This window comes from Etheostoma spectabile, unplaced genomic scaffold (genome assembly GCF_008692095.1).
Source record: "Etheostoma spectabile isolate EspeVRDwgs_2016 unplaced genomic scaffold, UIUC_Espe_1.0 scaffold00018315, whole genome shotgun sequence".
In the NCBI taxonomy this organism is placed as follows: Eukaryota; Metazoa; Chordata; class Actinopteri; order Perciformes; family Percidae; genus Etheostoma; species Etheostoma spectabile.
Window position 1 is genome coordinate 41,426 of NW_022604205.1, and position 19,311 is coordinate 60,736.

The 19,311-nt window shown below is 39.7% G+C and overlaps 6 non-coding genes across 6 annotated transcripts; 4 read left to right on the forward strand and 2 right to left on the reverse strand.

The window, feature by feature from the left end:
• Positions 1–1,573: 1,573 nt before the first annotated feature.
• Positions 1,574–1,645, reverse strand: trnag-ucc (transfer RNA glycine (anticodon UCC)). The gene has a single exon. It is a non-coding gene; the product is annotated as a tRNA-Gly (tRNA).
• A 161-nt stretch (positions 1,646–1,806) lies between these two features.
• On the forward strand, positions 1,807–1,894 carry trnay-gua (transfer RNA tyrosine (anticodon GUA)). The gene is given in 2 exon segments: positions 1,807–1,843; positions 1,859–1,894. It is a non-coding gene; the product is annotated as a tRNA-Tyr (tRNA).
• Positions 1,895–2,744: 850 nt separating this feature from the next.
• Positions 2,745–2,817, forward strand: trnav-uac (transfer RNA valine (anticodon UAC)). The gene has a single exon. It is a non-coding gene; the product is annotated as a tRNA-Val (tRNA).
• A 239-nt stretch (positions 2,818–3,056) lies between these two features.
• Positions 3,057–3,129, forward strand: trnav-uac (transfer RNA valine (anticodon UAC)). The gene has a single exon. It is a non-coding gene; the product is annotated as a tRNA-Val (tRNA).
• Positions 3,130–3,311: 182 nt separating this feature from the next.
• On the forward strand, positions 3,312–3,384 carry trnav-uac (transfer RNA valine (anticodon UAC)). The gene has a single exon. It is a non-coding gene; the product is annotated as a tRNA-Val (tRNA).
• A 15,168-nt stretch (positions 3,385–18,552) lies between these two features.
• On the reverse strand, positions 18,553–18,625 carry trnat-ugu (transfer RNA threonine (anticodon UGU)). Its single transcript has one exon. It is a non-coding gene; the product is annotated as a tRNA-Thr (tRNA).
• Between the last annotated feature and the right edge of the window lie 686 nt (positions 18,626–19,311).

Sequence of the window (19,311 nt, forward strand, 5' to 3'; positions counted from 1 at the left end):
GACACGGACGGTGTTTCTCCCTTCGGCCTGGATGGCGGAGGAGGGTAGGGTGGTGGTGGGATGAGCAGCTATTCGCCATCTTTAGGACTTGGATGGAGAGAAAATGCGTTAGTGACAGTGTTCATATGTCCTTTCTTTGTTTTCTGTCTTCTCTGGAGTTAACTGTTGATGCACCCTCTTTTTTTTTTTACATTTGGCTTCTTTCAACCACTGATTAGAACATTGCTTATTTTTCTCTATTTATATCAGTTTGTAGTCCTTACATAGTAACCAGTAGATTTCTGGTGAACGTGGGGTTTGTAGTCCTTACATAGTAACCAGTAGATTTCTGGTGAACGTGGGGTTTGTAGTCCTTACATAGTAACCAGTAGATTTCTGGTGAACGTGGGGTTTGTAGTCCTTACATAGTAACCAGTAGATTTCTGGTGAACGTGGGGTTTGTAGTCCTTACTTAGTAACCAGTAGATTTCTGGTGAACGTGGGTTTCAGACATGCTGCTTGTTTTAAATGTGACTCCCGTTGCGTCTCTGCCATCGGAGATTTTTTTTTTTTTACTGTCAGCTGCCCCCCGCCCCCTCTCTCTCTGTGTCTCTCTCTTACACACACACACACACACACACACACACACACACACACACACACGGTGTGGAAATAAAAAAATAAAAAAGAACCAAAAAAAAAAATAATCACACTGATCATAAAAAAAAGAAAAAGTAAAAAAAAGAAAGTTATATTGAGTATGAAAAGTCTTGTTCATTACATTTTACTTCATAATTGCAACCGCATGTGTTGTATTCATTGTTGCAAAACGTTCTGTATATAGTTTGTTTGTAACCATGACAACACCAATGATCTGAAGCTTGATGCTGTCATGTAAATAGTTTTCAAATCAGCAATAAATATAACAATTTTTGATCAACTTATATCAATTGCATGCTTAAATAACATACCGGTTAAAGCCCCGCACATTTCAAGAGAACCCGACCCCCTTCCTGGTTAAATCTGACCACTTCCGGTTTAGGCCCCGCCCAGTCCGAGTACGATCCGGATACAGATAATTCATGTTGTAAACAGATACAGATACAGATACAGATAATGCTGTACTCGCTCATCCCTACCCTACATGGAGGAGTAATGGCTCTTTACAGTGAAAATGCAAAAGAAGATGTTCACATATTCAGCCCAGGTAAATGCTCGGCCCATATTCACACAGACCTAAACCTACTCACTTAATGCTGGTTACAATATTCTAATAATCAACAATGCCAGAGAAAAATGACAAAGTGTGATAACATTTTTTAATAAAGTTTTGGCATTTTTTAATAAAGTATTGGCTTTTTCTTTGCAAAGGTTTTTTTTTCGATTGGTGAAAGCTTCCTTTCCGGCACTTTGAAGTAGAAAATCAACAAATAATTGTGATAATCTATATTGATCAAACTAATCGTGATTATAACTTTGGCCATAATCGTGCAGCCCAAAGAGATCTAATGTTTTATCAAACCAGGTTGGGCAAGTAACCTTTCTGCTGACTTCTTGTCAAATAAAGCAAGTAACATCACTCACAGAAAGCTAATGCAATGGCTGGGAATCGAACCCAGGTCAACTGCTTGGAAGGCAGCTATGCTCACCACTATACCACCATCGCTGGACGATGCAAAGTTCAAATCTTGTAATACATCTGGGCATTGAGACTGGAAGTGCGCTCTATCACTGAGCTACAGTCCCTGATGATTCAGAAAATCCCCCCAAGGGGTCCTGCGTTATCACATCAACAAGAATGGGAAGTGTGTTCATGTATGTTATATCCCTTCGATAGCTCAGTTGGTAGAGTGGAGGACTGTAGGGGCATGAACCTGAAATCCTTAGGTCGCTGGTTCAAATCCGGCTCGAAGGAGCAGTCCTTTTTTAAGAGTTTCCCTTCACAGATCAATAAAATGTTTCTGATTCTGATGTTGAGATGGACAGACAACCCAAAAGCATAATACTTCTTGCCAAGACAGAACAAGAAAAAAAAAGAAGATGTTGGGTAGACAGAGTTAAGCCCCGACAGAATAGAGAACTAGGCAAAAGTTGTGAAAGTCGCACAGCTGTTTGGCGACTGCTTTCTCAAGAATCTTAAAAAGAAATGGAAGGTTGGATATAGGTCTATAGTTGGCTAAAACATCTGGATCAAGGTTGGGCTTTTTCAGAAGAGGTTTAATTACAGCTACTTTAAAGTACTGTGGTACATAGCCTGTAAGTAAAGACAGATTGGTTATATCTAGTAAAGAAGTGTTGACTAATGGTCAAACTTCTTTAAGTAGCCTAGTCGGGATGGGGTCTAAGAGGCAGGTTGATGGTTTAGATGAAGAAATAATTGAATTAAATTGATAAAGATCAAGTGAAGCAAAGCAGTCTAAACACGTATCTGGTTTTACTGATGTTTCTAAGGTTCCTGACTTTAGAGATAAGTCAGTGCCAGTTAAAGGCAGGTCTTGGTGAATTTTGCTCCTAATAGTTGTAATTTTATCATTGACGAATCTCATAAAGTCGTTACTACTAAGAGCTATGGGAATACTTGGCTCAATAGAGCTGTGACCATCCGTCAGCCTGGCTACAGTGCTGAAAAGAATCCTCACTTCACTTCATTCACCATTGCATTGTTTTCACTTTTCAGAACCGGAGCTACAGTACAGCTAATTCTACAGTCTATGGTTCAGGTCACATTTATATGCAGGTTATGTAAAGAAAAACCATATCACAGAGGTTCCGTAGTGTAGTAGTTATCACATCTGCTTTACATGCAGAAGGTCCTGGGTTCAATCCCCAGTGGAACCAGACTTATGCTTTAAAGTAAGAACTATGTCCTGTTACCGTCTTGAAGGCGTCCCTTGAAAAGTCTTAAAAAAGGGAGTAAAAGACACTTGACAATAAAAAAAAACCTGCTCCAAAGACATATCGTCTATCTGAAAGACTTCTTTAGTGCTTTTGCATTGGTTTCACTTCTTAGAACCTGACCTCCATCCATTTTATTTACAGTATGGTTCTGATAATGTTAAAAATAACACTATTACAGAGGTTCCATAGTGTAGTAGTTATCACGTCTGCTTTACACGCAGAAGGTCCTGGGTTCAATCCCCAGAGGAACCAGACTTATGCTTTAAAGTAAGAACTATGGATTTGGTACCACCTGGCAATTGTCATTTAAAAAGTCTTTAGAAAGAATTCAATGCAAATAATAAAATATAAGCCCATGTCTTTTCAGAACCTCACCTCAAGCCATTATTTTTACTGTATTGTTCTGATTATGTTAAAGATGGCAGTACGTCAGAGGTTACATAGTGTAGTAGTTATCACATCTGCTTTACATGCAGAAGGTCCTGGGTTCAATCCCTAGTGGAATCAGGCTTATGGTTTGAAGTGAGAACTATGTCCTGTTACCGTTTGAAAAGGGTTGAACAACAATTGAAAAAAAACCCACAGCAATGCCTTCTCTTCTCAGTCAATTAGGGCATAGTTATACATAGAATTGTAAAAATGAATGGAAAATTGACTTTCTTTAAGGTTCTTCAAATATGTTTTGTCTCTCATTCTTGGCAGTGTACACATGAATGAAAAATATTACTGTTTTACTGACCCATTTACTGTGCTACTAGGTAAGAAGCTGCGGGTGATGGGTGTCGGTGCGTCCACAGTCTCCTGGATCACTGACAACCTGACAGACAGACCACAGTTTGTCGGTCTGGACCGTGTTCCATCTGATGTTGAGTAGATGGTGAGTGGCACGGGGGCCCCACAGGGGACTGTGCTGTCTCCTTTTCTGTTCACCTTATACACCAAAGATTTCAGAGTCATGTCATCTACAGAAGTTTTCTGATGACTCTGCAGTTGTTGGGTGTATAAGGGATGGACAGGAGGGAGAGTACAGGGCACTGGTGGATGAATTTGTGGAGTGGTCTGGTAAGAATCACCTGCTTCTGAACGTGGATAAGACCAGAGAGATGGTGATCGACTTCAGGAGGAAGGGAACGGCTCCGCAGCCCCTTTGCATACTGGGAAGTGACGTGGACATGGTGGAGGAGTACAGATACCTGGGTGTCAACATCGACAGCAGGCTGAACTGGAAGATCAACAGCACTGCTGTTTACAAGAAGGGGATGAGCAGACTCTATTCCCGAGGAAGCTGAGATCCTTCAACGTGTGCAGCAGGATGTTGGAGATCTTCTACCGGTCTGTTGTGGCCAGCGCTCTGTTGTCCTCCGCCATCTGCTGGGGGGGGCAGCAGCATCGGAGCCAGCGACACAAACAGACTGAACAAACTGATCAGGAAGGCTGGCTCCGTGATCGGCTGCAAACAGGACACTTTTGAAGCTGTGGTGGAGAGGAGGTCACTGAACAAACTGTTATCTATCATGGATAACCCTGACCACCCTCTCCACCCCCCACCGGTCCAACAGAGGAGCTCCTTCTCAAAGAGGCTCCGACAGTTTAAATGCAGCACGGACCGCTACAGGAAATCATTCCTACCACAGGCAATAAAACTCTTCAACGCGTCATCCCTGGGGGGTAGATGAGACTCTGAGACACCACAATATTGCAATAAGGGCAACCGGCACGATTGGATCATTTACATTTTACCATACTTAAACAGTTGCAGATTTTGTTTTTCCCATCTTGTACATATTTAAATATTTGTTCTTATATTCTTATATTTTGTCATTATTATTATTATTATTTCATGTATATTGTATGTATGTTTATTTTGTGTGCTGCTGTAACACTGTAATTTCCCATTTTTTTGGGAACAATGAATATCTATCTATCTAAAGAATCACTACTTCTAGTGTATAGAGCAGCATATCTCCACCAGACTCCATGTAAATAATCACTACTTTTATATAGAGCACTACTCCACACTAGAGCACTATCACCAAACCCACCATAATCCATATAATCTGGGGTTTTATTTATAAAATTGCATGTAGGATCCTTACGGAAAGTGTACGTACACCCAAAAGCCAAAATAAATCAGATCTATAAAACCATGTGCATGCACATCTGTATGTAATATTCTGTTTATAAATCACATATTACCTACAAGTGTGCATATGTGAATCAGCCTCTTATCCCTCCCTGTACACGCCCACTTTTCATTTTAATAATCTGTTAATATTTAAAGTATAACTTGTGTATATTTCAACCTGGACTCCATCCCCCCGTGGTTCTGTGTATGCAGTAGCATTTTGAAATACATTCTTTGAGGGGCAGGAAAAAAGTGTAAAGACCTCCAAACTGGAGTGATGTGAACATTGAGTTAATATATACATTTATCATAATTTAAACCATAATTTCATACAATAATAACTCAAGAAATGTACTCACAATATTAACACACACACACACACACACACACACACACACACACACCACACACACACACACACATATACTTTCTACATTTTCAGGATTTTAAATATTAATATAATGTTTATGAAAGACAAGTTCAGTTATTGTTATTACTACACACATGTCAGTTTGATTTAATTATGTATACTCTATATTACATATTATTTTGTAGTTTTTCCGTTGTTGTTTTTGTAACCGTTAAATAATTTATTTTGAATATGTTCAGCGTTACAGTAAAATACAGTTTTTTAAATCTGTTGACCTACTTCAATTCTATTGGTTGCTGTTAACGTCCCGTCCAATCAGCTGTCGATGTGAGGGCAGAGGGGCGGGCCTTCGGCGACCGTTATCCGTGATTATGAAGAGAATCAGTTATCTTTACCGGGCTGATTAGCTGCATTTACTGAACCAGACGGAAGGTAAACATTCATACATTCATTCATTTCCATATGTAAACATATGAAAAACATACATATGTGTGTGTGTGTGTTAATATTGTTTTACATCCATACAGTTTGTTAAAGTTATGATACCAACGGCTGTTAGCATCGTTAGCCCGTTAGCATCGTTAGCAGTTAGTGTAGCACAAGCTAAAGTCCTTGTGGAGGGTGACCAGACGTCCCCGTTTTCCGGGAACAGTCCCCGGTTTTGGTGACCTGTCCCCGGAAATGTCCCCGGTTTTCACTGTGACTGACAGACCTGAAATTGGAATGAAAGAAAGAAACACTGACCCAACTGACCTAACTGGCTCTATTAGCCTACAAGCTAGCACTAGCTTGTAGTCTAATAGAGCCAGTTAGTAGTTATTTTAAGTGAGTGAGTGAAACCATAGACAGTTAAGAAGTGGACCAACAGGTCCGTTGTTTCCATGGAGACCAGTGAAGTCTATTAGAAGCGCTTTTCCGGTGATGCTGAGCGTTACTGCGCAGCCTCCAACTGACGACGTAAATGTGACGTGAGCAACCTGTCTGAAAGTTGTAACCGTAAGTAATTACTGCTAACTAACATGCTAGTTAACATTAACATAGGCACAGGCTAATTACTGCTAACTAACATGCTAGTTAACATTAACATAGGCACAGGCTAATTACTGCTAACTAACATGCTAGTTAACATTAACATAGGCACAGGCTAATTACTGCTAACTAACATGCTAGTTAACATTAACATATGCACAGGCTAATTACTGCTAACTAACATGCTAGTTAACATTAACAGACACAGGCTAATTACTGCTAACTAAAATGTTAGTTAACATAGGCACAGGCTAATTACTGCTAACTAACATGCTAGTTAACACTACATAAAAGAGACACAAAATACAGTTAATCAACTGTACAAATTGACAATCAACAATTGTATCGTCTTATAGTCTAAGACAGCGGGGGGGGGGGGGGGGGGGGGCAGAAGGTTACTTCCTGGTGTGAAGCAAAAGGTTCTTTCTATATGTGAGATGCCAGACTTGACCTAATCATTTCTTTAGAGGGGGGGGGGGGGGGGGGACAATAGGGCCGTCCTGATCTACTCGTCACTGAGACAACAGATGATAATTAAACAGCTTGATATGGAGCATTCACCTCTGAATTAAATCAAATCTTCTCAACCCGACTGCAGCATACTTTAGCATAAGTACATTGTTTTTAACTCTTCATGACTCAACACTGTCAACGGGCTTATCTGCTAACGTTAGCTACCAACAGTTACCTTGGAACATTCCAGCAAATAGACCAAGCTTTAATGCGTTGCCTGAAATATATCTTCAAACAAACAAACAATTGCTGATTTTTATGTTTCTGAAATGTGATCATTTGAAGCTTTTCCGTGTCGTACGTTAGGGAAAGAGATATGAATCCCAATTACTTTGGTTTCTATTGAAATCAGGATTATTTAACAGGATTCCTTGTTGTCTCTTAGAAAGATGTTTTCATTTATTAAAGTTAAAAACAGCTTTAACTGGGATTTTTTTGCTTCGTTCTTTTACTGTAGAAGAAATGTTTGGCTTGTTTGTTTTCTTTAAACCAATCAGAATAGTCGTGGGCGGGGCTGAGCTCTGGACGCAACGACTTTGGCTCTGCTACATAGTCTCAGGAAGGAACTGTTCACCCTGATAGAAGAAACACATGTGCATGTTGACAGAGAGCAGACAGACACACACACACACACACACACACTATGTCAATGTGTTGCATCCATGGCTTATCAGTCTGTGTAACATTACTTTGTCCTCAGCAATCCTGCTCCAATCACTCCCAAAACATCCCAGTTAGATATAAGATGGCTAACGTTAACATATTCTTTGGGAATCTTTACAGTTATTCCCTTAAAGAAGCGGCCAGGCCTTCCTTGTTGCACCATCAAAATGTCTTTCTGAACTTTCCATTTTCACACAGGAACATCTGGAGATGTTCTGCTAAATGAAGTGTGGTTGGTCCAGGCTACTGTGCATGTAGCTTGTTGCTCCAGTTAATGACTTTTGGGCCTTACATTGTAGTAGTTCTTCCAGTCTGAATGCAGGAGATACTTGACACTCTGGAGTCCTATGGATTGGTCCCCCCATCAGCCCTTTCATTGTCTCCATTCAAACAGAAGATTTTAATCTAGTAAAACACGGTCAACTAGCATTCACTTACACCTCCCATTAGTTCTTCTAACCCTTGTATCTTTATCTCTGCATGTCCCCCCCCCCCCCCCCCCCTCCTTGGGTCTAGTAAAGGCACCTTCAGAAGACGGCAAGCTGGCGACCAGAGCAGGAAAGGAAGGCAAGAAGGAGGAGGAGGTGGAAGAGGAAGAAGAGGAGTATGTGGTGGAGAAGGTTCTGGACCGCAGAGTGGTGGAGGAAGAGTAGAGTTTCTGCTGAAATGGAAGGGGTTCTCAGAGTAAGTATGAGTCTAGAATATTAATGTTTGGTGTTCTTGGTCCTGATATACTGTGTATATATATATCATTATCATATAACTCAATGCATTTCCTTTATTTTCATGACTATTTACATTGTAGATTATCACTGAAGGCATCACAACTATGAATGAACACATGTGGAATTATGAAAAGTGTGAAATAACTGAAAACATGTCATATATATTCTAGTTTCCTCAAAGTACCCCCCCTTTACTGTGATTACTGCTTTGCACACTCTTGGCATTCTCTTGAATGGTAGTCACCTGAAATAGTTTCCCAACAGTCTTGAAGGAGTTCCCAGAATGCTCAGCACTTGTTGGCCCTTTTCCTTCACTCTGCGGTCCAGCTCTCCCCAAACAATCTGGATTGGGTTCAGGTCCGGTGAGTGTGGAAGCAAAGCACTCCATCACTCTCCTTCTTGGTCAAATAGCCCTTACACAGCCTGGAGGTGTGTTAGGAATCATTGTCCTGTTGAAAAATAAATTATGGTCCAACTAAACGCAGACCGGATGGGATGGAATGTCGCTGCAGGATGCTGTAGTAGCCATGCTGGTTCAGTATGCCTTCAATTTTGAATAAATCCCCAACAGTGTCACCAGCACAGCACCCCCACACAATCACACCTCCTCCTCCATGCTTCACGGTGGGAACCAGGCATGTAGGACCCATCCGTCACCTTTTCTCCGTCGCACAAAGACACAGCGCTTGGAACCAAAGATCTCAAACTTGGACTCATCAGACCAAAGCCCAGATTTCCACTGGTCTAATGTCCATTCCTTGTGTTTCTTGGCCCAAACAAATCTCTTCTCCTTAGCAGTGTTTTCCTAGCTACTATTTGACCATGAAGGCCTGATTCAGTCTCCTCTTAACAGTTGTTCTAGAGCTATGTCTGCTGCTAGAACTCTGTGTGGTATTAATCTGGTCTCTAATCTGAGCTGCTGTTAACTTGTGATTTCTGAGGCTGGTGACTCAGATAAACTTATCCTCAGCAGCAAAGGTGACTCTTGGTCTTCCTTTCCTGGGGCGGTCCTCATGTGTGCCAGTTTTGTTGTAGCGCTTGATGGTTTTAGCCGCTGCACTTGGGGACACATTCAAATTTTCCGGACCGACTGACCTTCATTTCTTAAAGTAATGATGGCCACTCGTTTCTCTTCACTTAGCTGATTGGTTCATGCCATAATATGAATTGTAACAGTTGTCCAATAGGGCTGTCGGCTGTGTATCAACCTGACTTCTGCACAACACAACAGATGGTCCCAACTCCATTAATAAGGTAAGAAAGTCCACTAATTAACCTGAAAATGCCCGCCTGTAAAGTGGAAACCATTTCAGGTGACTACCTCATGAAGCTCATTGAGAGAACACCAAAGGTTTGCAGCACTATCAAAAAAGCAAAGGGGGGCTACTTTGAAGAACTAGAATATAAGACATGTTTTCAGTTATTTCACAGTTTTTTGTTAAGTACATAATGCCACATGTGTTCATTCATAGTTGTGAGGCCTTCAGTGATAATCTATAATGTAAATAGTCATGAAATAAAGGAAATGCATTGAATAAGAAGGTGTGTTCAAACTTTTGGCCTGTACTGTATATGTGTCTGTATGCAAATAATCTACAGCATAGATTGCAGCATTGTATCATGCCCTCAAATAATCAATGGATTGTCTAAAAACAAAGTGTGAGGAGAGGTTCTTCTGTCTGCACCCACCTTTCCAGTGAGGATAACACATGGGAGCCACAAGACAACCTGGACCTGGACCTTATCACCGAGTACATGCAGAAACACGAGGAGATGGAGGAGAAGGAGAGAAGGAGGGCAAGAGGAAAGGTGTCAGGGAGGAGGAGGTGAGTGAAGGAAAGAGGGTACTCCAGACTGAAGAGTCCCAGAAATCTAATCTCACTTTAATGAATGCACACAGAGGGTTTCACAAATGTCTTTTAGGATTTATATTTAAATGACTCTCGTCATTACAATATGCACGTGCATATTACATACATACATACATACATACATACATGCAAAATAGTAAGACTAGGCAATTCCAATTGCTTTGGCAAAAGAGCGGATGACAGTTGGCTCGAGTCCAGTAGATCAGACGGCTCTGCAGAGTCGCGTAATTACGACTTCATGACTTTTCATGACCAGCTGAAGGAGCGGCGGTGTACATAGCAGAAACCCTGTTGTGCGTCTGCCCTATACCGGGTCTGGCCGTCATCAACATAATAATAAGACGGTAGCTGTGGCTCAGTGGTAGAGTGGTTGCCAATTGGAAGGTTGGTGATTCAATCCCTGCAGTCCTATGTCAAAAACACTGAACCCTGAGTACGGGGTGTACTTGTACAGCAGCCTCGGCCACAGTGTACTTATGTGTGTGAATGGTTCCTGTATTATGTAGAAGAACTTTGAGTAGTCGTTGACACTAGAAAAGTGCTAAAGAGAACAGTCCATTTATCGTTTTAGTCCAAAGAAAAACTCGGGTATCATGGCCAAGTTTTAGTCAAACCATTTTTGTCTTTTTTAAATATATTTACACAGACACATGTTAGATAAGAGCCAGGGCTCCTGGGCTACAACACGTGTTGTGCGGCTCAGGCAGAGGGACCGCAAAGTTAGCTAACGTTAACTTTTTCCAGACAACGGAGTTGGATTTGCCTTTTTTGCGGACTAAACGCTGCTGTGGCTGCTCTCCTTCTAACATCTTTACTCGTGCTGAGTTTTAAATTCCACTGGATGCACACACCTTGCCCCCTGACTGCTGAGAAGTTTTATGGCTTCGGGAAGGGCAGATGTGTGCATGCGTGTGTCATTCAGAACACAAGACGAAATAAGAGTGTTCTTCAATACAGAACTTTTTTCTCTCGATTATACTATTTTTGTGATCGTTGGAGTCAAAATCTAAATTAAAATCAAATTCAATTAATTGCACAGCCCTCGCTAACGGTAAACATATCCTTTGGGGATCTTTACAGTTATTCCCTTAAAGAAGTGGCCAGGCCTGCCTTGTTGCACCATCAAAACGTCTTTCTGAACTTTCCATTTTCACACAGGAACATCTGGAGATGTTCTGCTAAATGAAGTGTGGTTGATCCAGGCTACTGAGCATGTAGCTTGTAGCTCCAGTTAATGACTTTTGGGCCTTACATTTTAGTAGTTCTTTTAGTTTGAATGCAGGAGATACTTGACACTCTGGAGTCCTATGGATTGGTCCCCTCATCAGCCCTTGCATTTTCTCCATTCAAACAGAAGATTTTAATCTAGTAAAACACAGTCAACTAGAATTTCACTCACACCTTCCATTAGTTCTTCTAACCCTTGTATCATTATCTCTGCATGCCTCCCCCCCCCCACCACCACCACCACCTCCATAGGTCTACTAAAGGCACCTTCAGCAGACGGCAAGCTGGCGACCAGAGCAGGAAAGAAGGGAAAAAAGAAGGAGGAAGAGGTGGAAGAGGAAGAAGAGGAGTATGTGGTGGAGAAGGTTCTGGACCGCAGAGTGGTGAAGGGAAGAGTAGAGTTTCTGCTGAAATGGAAGGGGTTCTCAGAGTAAGTATGAGTCTATAATATTAATGCTTGGTGTTCTTGGTCCTGATATATATAATATATTTACATATTGCAGTAAGTGTCAACATGGTATCATGCCCTCAAAGTTGAAGGTTTGGTATTTTGACACTGCATTGCAGACCCACAAATAACCTTATAAGATGGCAATAGAAAAGGAAAAGGAAAAATAGGAATGATAATTAGAGTGAGAATGGATTGTCTAAAAACAAAGTGTGAGGAGATGTTCTTTTGTCTGCACTCCCCTTTCCAGTGAGGAGAACACATGGGAGCCACAAGACAACCTGAACCTGGACCTTATCACCGAGTACCTGCAGAAACACGAGGAGGAGGAGAAGAAGAAGAAGGAGGGCAAGAGGAGAGGTTTCGGGAGGAGGAGGTGAGTGAAGGAAAGAGGTTACTCCAGACTGAAGAGTCCCAGAAATCTAATCTCAATACTAATGAATGCACACAGAGGGTTCACAAATGTCTTTTAGGATTTATTTATTATACCGTAATTCCTCAAAGAAAAAACGGTAGTCGTTTAAACTGCGGCCCTCTGATAGTGGCCGGGGCGGGGGGCAATACGGATAAAGGCCGGGAAAAATCAGAGTGGATAATCTCCTCGGTGCCTTTCATACAATGTGCAGTTAAGTTTATCGTAATGTACATTTCTACCAATTTAACTTAACAGATTCAACAATATATTCACACTTTGTTTTTCTGGATTATGGTTCTCATGTAAAGTATTTTTTGTGATCAAATTTTATTTTTGATCTAATTAAGAAACAAAGAGTGCCAACCAATCCCCTGAGTCGGAGAGGCTGATAACCCTACAGATACTAGATCAAGTTCAACTGGGAGTCAAACACTCCCTCAAAGAAACTTTTCCAGCACTACCAATCCCAGACCATCCCCGGTTGTTACTGACTGGCAGATATATCAATTAAATTTATATATTATATATATTTATAAATCACAACATCAGTTATCTCTTTGCGCTTTCCATAAAGATGAAGAGCAGGTCTAGACCGTACTCTGGGATGTTATTTATCTCCCAGGTCTTTCCATAAAGAGCAGGTCAAGGCTGGCAACAAAAACGCCACACAGATATTCAATCCAAACTTTATTAACACACAAACACAGCGTAACCATGGTAATACAGCAGTGGAACTTAGACAAAGAAATGCTGTGAACAATGCTTCTGGTTTTACTTAGCTCGCTCCACCATGGCACCTTACTAACTCACTCACTCTGTCTACAAACGCAGATCAATAGACATGCATGTATTGGTGGGGGGTCGTATTAGGCCACCCCCATTTCCACCAATCATTAAATCTTTGTATCCAAAACCTTTACATACAGTTGTGTTCAGAATAACAACAGTGTTTTTAAAGAAGTGAATAATGCTCCAAATCCTTAGAATAGCTTTTAATTCCATAATACCAATGCATTGGGAACACTGGCCGTTGATTTCCAAATCAAAACATGACCAACATTGATCAGTTTGTGTTCTACCTTACAGGAAGTGAAGAAAAGGAATATTAGCAGTATTTGCATTTTTCTTTACAAACTCAAATGTTTACTGTATAAACTGAAAAATGTGTTAGGGTTTGAATCCCTGCACTAATATTTAGTTGCATAACCATTATTTCTGAGAACCGCTTCATATCTGTGTTGCATGGAGTCACCTGTATTCCAGCCCAGGACCATTGAACTACATCCCATAATTCCTCTGCATTACTGGGTTTGGACTCAGAAACAGCATTTATGATGTCACCCTACAAGTGTTCTCTGGGATTGAGGTCCATGGATCGGGCTGGCCACTCCATAACATCTTGGTTCATCTGGAACCAACTTTGGTCCTTCCTGGTGTGTTTGGGTCTTTGTCTTGTTAAAAGACCCGTTTTAAAGGCATTTCCTCTTCAGCATAAGGCAACATGACCTCTTCAAGTATTCTGATGTATTGACACTGATCCATGATCCCTGGTATGTGATAAACAGGCCCAACACCACAGTATGAGAAACATCCCATAACCAGCATGCTTTACTGTCTTCACAGTGGACTGGGGCTTGATTTCAGTGCAGGGGGGTCGGAGGACAAACTGTCTGCGGCTCCTAGACCCAAAAGAACAGTTTCCCACTCATCCGTCCCCAGAATGTTGCTCCATTTCTCCGTTGGCCAGTCAATGTGTCCTTTGGTTCTTTCCCACGTCGGTCAGGCTTTGGATGCCATTTCAAGGCATCTGAAATGATTTTGGCAGAACAGCTTATAATCTTCTGCACTTCTTTATATGTTTTCCCCTCTCATATCAACTTTTAAATCAAAGTCCTCTGTTCCTCAGGGCAATGTCTGGAACGAGCCATTTTGCTGAGTATTTCAGTGTCAAATGCACTATAACCAGCATGCACAACATGTGCTTCCTTCCTTAAATATGTATATATACAGTATATAGATTAAATATGGGCCATAACTGACACCTGTTTCTTCACAGAATCAATCAGCTCACTAATTGAACACAACACTGCTAGTATTTTGAACATGCTCCTTTCAATTACAGATTCAATTCCACAGAATGAGCAGCATGCATGTCATGACTGTTGGTTTTCTAGGACTTTTATTTATTTGCCATGTAGAAATATCACTTTTACCAATATGATTTATGAGTTTAGTGATGCTATTATTTTGAACACAACTGTACATCAAAGCTATTTTTTAAACATCCATGACCACGACACATATGCACCTGTGTTTTTCAGAGGCGTCAGTGATACTCAGCAGTTTTATTCTTCACACAGCAGAAAGCTCTGCTGAGCTTCAGAACTGCTTGAGGAAATGTAGCTTGTGGGACAATACACATTACACTACCATATTACTTTCTTACACAATACTGCTGGCTATACAAGTTTGATTTAGCAAAAACAACAACCTAAAACAAAAGGTCAAAGGTCAACTAGTGCCCCTCATTGCTAATGCCTATCAGGGACAATGGTTCCAATTTACTTAACTGGAGTAGAGCTGTTCCAGCAACATGAAGACAACACGGTAACCCCTACAGATACCAGTGAAAGCTCAAAATCTGTGGGAAAAGTTACATTTTCAACTTTCCCAGCACAAAAAAATCCCGGATAATCCCCCATTTGTTACCGGCTGGCTAAAGGCTGGCAACAAAATACAGGCCGCACATAAATTGATCAAAAGTAGTTTATCTATCCCAAAACTAACCAACACTGGATGTTACATGTCCCATAATGCAACTCCATAATAGTGATGTTGGCAGATAATAAGAAAGGTAATGCGTCAGTCAAACAATGTTCCATAGACATCCTCTATGTTTCTAGTTTAAGATAGAACTCTACAGCATGGCACCTCACTAATCATTTTCTTGGTTTCCTGACTGTTGATAGGAACGGAGAAGAAGAGGGGTCAAACGTCACCGCTGTCAGCAGTGTGACAAATCCTTCACAACATCAGGATATTTAAAGATTCATCAGAGAGTTCACACTGGAGAGAAACTGTACAGCTGTGATCAATGTGGGGCAGCTTTCACACTACAGAGTACCCTGAAAACCATCAACGCATTCACACTGGAGAGAAGCCGTACTGGTGTGATCAATGTGGGGAAACCTTTTCTCAGAGTAATCACCTTAAAACCATCAGCGCATTCACACTGGAGAGAAGCCGTACAGCTGTGATCAATGTGGGGAAACCTTTTCTCAGAGTAGTAGCCTTAAAGCTCACCAGCGCATTCACACTGGAGAGAAGCCGTACAGCTGTGAACAATGTGGGGAAACCTTTTCTCATTATAGTAGCCTTAAAATCACCAGCGCATTCACACTGGAGAGAAGCCGTACTGGTGTGAACAATGTGGGGAAACCTTTTCTCATAGTGGTAACCTTAAAAGACACCAGCGCGTTCACGCTGCCTCGTTGTGAACATGTTTCAGAGCCAAGCTGTTTCCTCCTCCTCATGCCCTGATAGCTGTGTTGTTATATTCTGATCTTCTCTCCACATTGAAGGCTGACCAGCAGTAACTCTATCTTCTGACCAACATGTATGTTATTGTGGATCAGCTGGACTGTTTTCTGCCTGTCCTCAGAACTCTTTACCATTTAGGCACCAGAATCGGTGCCTAAACCCATCCTTTTAAAAATACCTTTTTTAATGTATATATGTTTTAAAATAAGGAGCACAAAAAAACAGCCAGCAATATTTAAGAACGGCTTGTTTATCGCTATATGGTCCAAATGAAATGTAAAAAAAAAAGTAATATTTCCCCAGTAAATTGCTGCTAAATGACAAAAACAACCACTAGATGGAAAAAGGCAGCGCTGGTGTTTCAGTAGCACCAAAATGAGGCCCTGAAATCCCCGTTACTATTCGGTCCGATAGATACGGGTGTTACGGCACCGGTGCCGTACTAGCACCGGGTTTTGGTACCCAACCCTAACCACAATGTACCCACCATGGAGAGGAGAAGGAGAGGCCCAAAGGAGAAACATTAAGACGTTTAAAGATGTTTTGGTTGGAAAACGTAGACATGTTGAAACTTTTTGATTTTGTAAAAACTTTCTTCTCATCTCTAGAAACATACTGTTTTTTGGCTGACAGAAAGTCATTGTAAGTTTTATTTATATAGTGGGTTTGGATGAAACTATGAAAAGTTGGGAGTTTAGAAAAAGCGCAAATTAAACATTTGTGTAAATTGGTCCTCTCATCATTACCAGCACACTAGAAGTTGGCCATTTTTAATTGTACGCTCTCAAGTTATTGTTGTTTTATAGTTAAAATAAAATAAATTAAACGAGGCCTCGTGCGTGAGACTTGATATGGTGGATTTATCCTTCCTTCCTGAAGAAAGACTCAGATTATTATGCTAAGTGTGTGACAACATTATGAGGGGGGATCCCTACAGAGATAGACCTTTTAGTTAGAGAGTAAGATCCTTTTAGTTTTGTAAAATTCATAGTATAGTATGTCAAAAAATCATAAAATGTCATAAAAAGTCAGTCTAGTATGTCGAAAAATTCATAAAAAGTAAAAAAAATCATAAACAGTCACAGTGTAGTATTTCTAAAAAGTCATAGTATAACATGTCAAAAATTCATAAAAGTCATAGTTTAGTATGACAAAAAAATGGTATAGTATGTCAAAGAATTCATAAAAGTCATGTATACTATGTCAAAAATTCATAAAAAGTCATAGTATACTATGTCAAAAATTCATAAAAAGTAAAAAAAAATCATAAACAGTCACAGTATAGTATTTCAAAAAATTCATAAAAAGTCATAGTATAACATGTCAAAAGATTCATAAAAGTCATAGTTAGTATGACACAAAAAATCATAAAAGGTCATACTATAGTTTGTCAAAAATTCATAAAACTCATAGTACACTATGTCAAAAAATTCAAAAGAAAAGTCATAGGATAGTATGTTGAAAAAAATCATAAAAGTCACAAAACGTCATAGTATAACATGTATAAAATTCATAGTTTAGTATGACAAAAAAATCATGAAAGTCATACTATAGTTTGTCAAAGAATTCATAAAACTCATAGTATAGTGTGTCAAAAATTTAAAAAGTCATAGTATAAAATGTCAAAAATTGTATAAAAAGTCATAGTATAAAATGTCAAAAATTGTATAAAAAAGTCATAGTATAGTATGTCGAAAATTCATAAGTCATAGTATACTATGTCAAAAATTCATAAAAATTCATAAAAAGTCATATGTTGAAATATTCATAAAAGTCATTGTTTAGTAGGTGATAAAAACATAAAAAAATCATACTGTAGTATGTTGAAATATTTATAAATATTCATAGTATAGTTTTCAAAAAAAATTCAAAAAAAGTCATAGTATAGTATGCCAAAATATTCCTATAAAGGTGTAGTATAGTATGTCGTAACAAGTCCAAATTTATAGTTCTTGTTGTAAAACAAGAATGCGAGCATTGATCCCGCTACCTCTCGCATGCTAAGCAAGCGCTCTACCATTTGAGCTAATTCCCCTTTTCAAAAAATTCATAGTATAGTATGACAAAAAATTAATAAAAGTCATAGTATAGTATGACAAAAATTCATAAAAAGTAATAGTATACTATGTCAAAAATTCATAAAAAGTCAAAAAAATTCATAAACAGTCATAGTATAGTATTTCAAAAAAATCATAAAAGTCATAGTATAGTATGTCAAAAAATTCACAGTCAGTATAGTATGTCAAAATTCATAAAAATTCTAAAAAGTCATAGTATAGTATGTCAAAAATTCTAAAAGTCATAGTATAGTATGACAAAAAAATCATAAAAAGTCATACTATAGTATGTCAAAAAATTCATAAAAAGTCATAGTTTAGTATGACAAAAAATCATGAAAGTCATACTATAGTATGTCAAAAAATTCTAAAAAAGTTGTAAAAAGTCATAGTATGTCGAAATATTTATAAAAGTCATTGTTTAGTATGTCGAAAAAAACATAAAAAGTCACACTGTAGTATGTCGAAATATTCCTAAAAAGTCGTAGTATAGTATGTCGTAACAAGTCCAGATTTATAAATCTTGTTGTAAAACAAGAATAATCTAAAGTCCCCTGTATAGACTGTTTCAGCCACATATAATGTTATAAGACAACATCACATGTCACTTTTGTGCTCTGGAAAAATCAGGCAATTGGTAATTTTGTTGCACCTGTTAAGAATCACATGCATACACTTCTTAAGTGAGAACCAGGCACTGCTGGGAACTGGACCCAGGATCTCCTGTTTACAAGACAGGCGCTTTAACCACTAAGCTACAGCGCCTTCTACAGAGAACCCTGTCATGCAAGAATACAATGAGCTAATGAACAGGGTTGCTTCCATCCATCCATCTTCGTCCAGCCGTTCCAGCAGGGGACCCCTACGAACTCCGGCAAATGAAAACAGCTGGACGTGTCCTTGAGCGACGCCTCAGGACTCACTGTTCATAGGCAGGCCTACCGAGAACAACAGAAGTCCTATGCAAGGACCTTGAGAGATGAGAGACCCTTTTCCCACAGCCCTGGTAAAAACCAACCTCCATGCCATAAGGCCCCTCATCACAAAGGTCATTAACCACTCCCTCCGGTCAGGCCATGTTCCATCAACACTGAAAACAGCTGTTATCATGCCATTTCTCATGGAAAGCTTAAAATACAGTCCTAGTTTAGTCCTCCTCAACAGTCAACATAGTGTTTGCTGTGTGGCGTGTTCGTTTTTATTTCTCTCATGTTAACAGTATTGACCAATACGGTAGGCATTCTAACCTCAGCTTACACGCTCACGCCATGCAGGCAGTGTGCAGGAGCCCTAAGCTTCCAAGGTAAGACTGAAATTCATGATAATAAAAACTTTATAATCTTCACACTAAAGTTGCAAAAACACCTCCAACAAAAGGCTTTTATTTGCTTTACATGGACACATGTAATGTTATGGTTTAAAACAACATCACATGTCACTTTAGTGATCTA